This window comes from Octopus bimaculoides, chromosome 2 (assembly GCF_001194135.2).
Source record: "Octopus bimaculoides isolate UCB-OBI-ISO-001 chromosome 2, ASM119413v2, whole genome shotgun sequence".
Lineage (NCBI taxonomy): Eukaryota > Metazoa > Mollusca > Cephalopoda > Octopoda > Octopodidae > Octopus > Octopus bimaculoides.
In genome coordinates, this window is record NC_068982.1 from 32753281 (window position 1) to 32757128 (window position 3848).

The 3848-nt window shown below is 35.4% G+C and overlaps 1 long non-coding RNA gene across 2 annotated transcripts in view; it reads left to right on the plus strand.

The window, feature by feature from the left end:
* Positions 1-3848, plus strand: part of LOC128247101 (uncharacterized) — a 15963-nt gene that overhangs the window by 5580 nt on the left and 6535 nt on the right. Inside the window, exon 3 of one of the 2 annotated variants that reach the window (XR_008263523.1) lies at positions 348-444. The exons of the other annotated variant lie outside the window; for it this stretch is intronic. This is a non-coding gene — a long non-coding RNA (uncharacterized LOC128247101). Of the gene's footprint in view, positions 1-347; positions 445-3848 lie in introns of those variants that run through there. 2 annotated transcript variants of the gene reach the window in all.

Here is a 3848-nt window from a genome sequence, read left to right on the forward strand (position 1 = left end):
TATATATATTGTGCGTGTGCTTGCATTTAAGTAATTACATGTAAACAGGAGGGAGGAATTAGAGTATACAATATCGAAAGTAGTAATATATATATTTCATGGGGGATAGAAGCTTCACAAATCATTACTCCGAGTATTTCGTTTCCGATAGTTGGACGATTATGAAAAATGGAGAAAAACTATGTAATAGTCATATACAAGGTGGATGGAAAGTAACTAGGCATTGGAAATTGCTTATAGAATTTTTAGTATCACCGAAGTTATGACAAAAACATTTTTTAAACAGACAACACAAATAGGAATTTCTTATTTTCTTATAGTCTTATTTGTTGTTTCTTATTCTCTAGATAGCCGGTTGCTTGACAGTTCAGGAGCGAGTTAAGATAGCAGCACGCTATGAAGTGTGGAATTCCATTGTTTTGGTTCAGAGATGGTGACGTGCATGGAAAGGTGAGCATGCAACACTACGTCCAGAGACAATAAAAAGTTGTTATGCAAAGCTGATGACCACGGGCTCACTGAACGATGCAAGAAGAAGTGGCCGCCCAACCACATCCCAATCAGCGGAGAACATGGCAACAGTGCAGAAAATGTTTAACCACAGCTCGCAAAAATCAACAAGTCAAGCAGCTCGTGAAAGTGGACTAACAAGACACAATACGTATGGTGTTACATAAAGATTTGAATTTTCGTCTGTGGAAACACCATTACGTGCAGGAGCTAAAACCTGAAGACCATGACCACAGAAATTCAGAAGTCCAGAACACCAAGAAGACCAGAACTCTAAGAAGTTCAGATCTCACTCTATGCGATTTTTGCCCGTGGGATTACACACAAGAGGTGTACAAGACAAAACCTCGCACACGGGAGGACTTGGAGACACAGATTCAAGAGGTTCTCAATAATATCCCAGACGACGTCCTTCAGAAGTTTGTTCATTCCACCCTGGCCGTTTGAGGAAACTTGTTGGCGCCACCGGTGCCTACGTTGAAATATGAAGATTTACTTTCATTTTGCTATGTAATAAAGAACATGTATCATTTGTTTCAATTAATTTGTAAAAGGAATATGGATTTTATTACCAATTTTGAATGCCTACTTACTTTTCACCCACCCTGTATATAGTGGATGTAATTGAATTTTATGGCAAGCATTGACTGGGTAAAGGAAAACAAAGAATTTTATTATTTGATAATATAGGCTTTTTTTAAGTAGATGGGAGTTGGCACATTTATTGAGAGACAATACGGATGAAAACACATGTATTTATAAAAGAGTGTAAAAAATAGAGAAAATACAAACAATAGGAAGCAAAATATGGAAGCTATCAGGTCATCTCATAAGTTCTGCCCGATTTTGCCTTTTTTTAAATTGAATGAAATTTAATAGTATTTTAGAATATTTAATGGAATTAAAAATTATTTTTATGCATTTGTGTACATTTAAACTAACTAAATATTATTTTACAGAATAATAGAATTAAAAATTTCTTTGATTAAAACACTTTCTAACACGGAAGTATCCAAAGTGCATTTCAGGCACACAATGCTTTATGAGGACAAAAAAGGAAACTTTGCAGCCGAAGTGACTCGAAATATACACTCAATTTATGGGAAAGAATGCTTGAATGAAAGAACTTGCAGAAGATGGATATTCGTCCTCATCTTGTTTGTTGTTAACACAACGTTTCGGCTGATATACCCTCCAGCCTTCGTCGTAACATCGATAGGAATGAGAACCGAGGTTCGAAATTTCCCCAAGACACCTGACGAAGGCTGGAGGGTATATCAGCCGAAACGTTGTGTTAACAACAAACAAGATGAGGACGAATATCCGTCAAATGTAGATAATGTAAATAATGTGAGTGATTCCTCATCTCTTAAATATAGAACTGTATTGCAGAAGATGGATTGCAAAATTCAGAAGTGGAGATTTCAGGGAAAAATCTCAACCACAACCGAGAAGGGAACTTCATGAAAAAAAAAATGGTTCTTCTCGCTATCTGGTGGGATTGCAAAGGAGTAATTCACCTTGAATTGTTACCACCTAATGCAACAATCAATGCTCAAGTCTACCGTCAGCAATTACAGCGTTTGAACCAAGCTTTGAAGAAAAAAAAACCCGCTTTAGTGAATCGAAAAGGAGTGATGTTTCATCAGGACAATGCGCGACCCCACACTGCAAAGATCACATCACAGAAGATCGAAGAGCTTGGTTGGGAAAAAATTCCTCATCCACCTTATTTTTCCGACCTTGCTCCTTCAGACTATCCTTTGGAGGACATAACTTTCGCAAGCCAGGAGGAGGTAAAAACTGACATTTCAGAGTTCTTTGCTTTCAAACCAAAAGAGTTTTACATTTATAGGATTAAAATGCTTGTAAGTAGATGGAAGGATGTCATAGATTATCAGGGAAAGTACATTGATGATTAAATTTCAATTAAATATAACATTTGATCACTTGTTTTCTTTATTCAAAATTCGGACAGAACTTATGGGATGACCTGATAAAATAGATTTTTAAAAATAATTGCACAGAGCAATGTACTGGAGATTACCGGTTGGGAGGAATGTAGTTAAAAAGCTAATATCAAAATTCGGCAACAACTCAACGTATAGGAATTTTCTTTAGAGCGGTGGGATTACTGAGATAAGATTAAGAACTTTTCTGCTTAGTCCAATTTATATCTCAAGTTGAAACTAAGTGAACCGTGAGTATATGTTAAACGTGTTCTGGATTACTTCAGTTGATTTTAAATATGATAGTCTTTCTTTATTTTAAAAGCTAAATATACTTGGATAAGCTTGCAGTAAATGTTTATGTCATCTGAAACAAGGGACTTATTGGTAAAATCGTACCTGGAATTATTTTCAGCCACAAGATATAGCTTAAGTGTCCAATCGTTGTTTACTTTTCTGTTAGTACCATAGATTGAAGCTTTTGAAAAACAATTTAGTATTTTTAACTCGGTCTAATTTGTTGCATAAGTAATATTTTACATAACATATCCAAAATATTAACTCCAGTAATGTCGTATATTTCAACCCCATCATATATATGTCTCGGTGGCAACATCCATCTAATCGTCTCCACCCGTTTTTTCTTCTTTTCATTTTTATCCAGGATAAGTTAGCAAAACAAAATTGATATCTTCTGTGTATAACTATTCAGAAGTCAGACTCACTGATTGAAACTATGGTGATAGAATGCGCTAAAATATTGAGAAGAGATTTTATTATAGAAGGACTACCAGGATTTTCTTACATCTAGCCCAGGCCTGCGCAAAACTGGAGAGGAAACTGGAGAATGCGCAACTCCATTGTCTCCCGAGACAAAAGGATGCCGACAATACTTTAGCTTACAATGTGTCCTACAACACATTTTGACATTGTGCCTTAATGTGATATTAGTTTGTTTGGAAATAATTTCAAAACTTTTTCTATCAACGCATTCATTCAGTTGATTATTCGCAAAAAGCATTCATCACAAGTTTGTTCAAGTAAATTCTCTTTTTAAAACTAACTATTCTAAAGTCAACTGTTGTTTCTTAGAACCCTACTTGCACGGCAATTATCACTAGAATTTTGCATTGTAAATTGCGCTTGACTGAAGTTGTGATAATTAGAAATTTATTGAATTATTTGCACAGCTTAAATAAAGGACTCAGGATGTTGGGGTACTGTCGACAGGCATTTGGATATTTACTTCGTAAACGTGGCGCTATATTCTTCCGTTCATCTTTTTTTATGTATTTTCTCGGTTATTTTATTTGCATTTACAATTTTCCTTTCAGATCACTTTCAACTATTTGAAAATGTGCCTTCCACACACACACACACACACACACA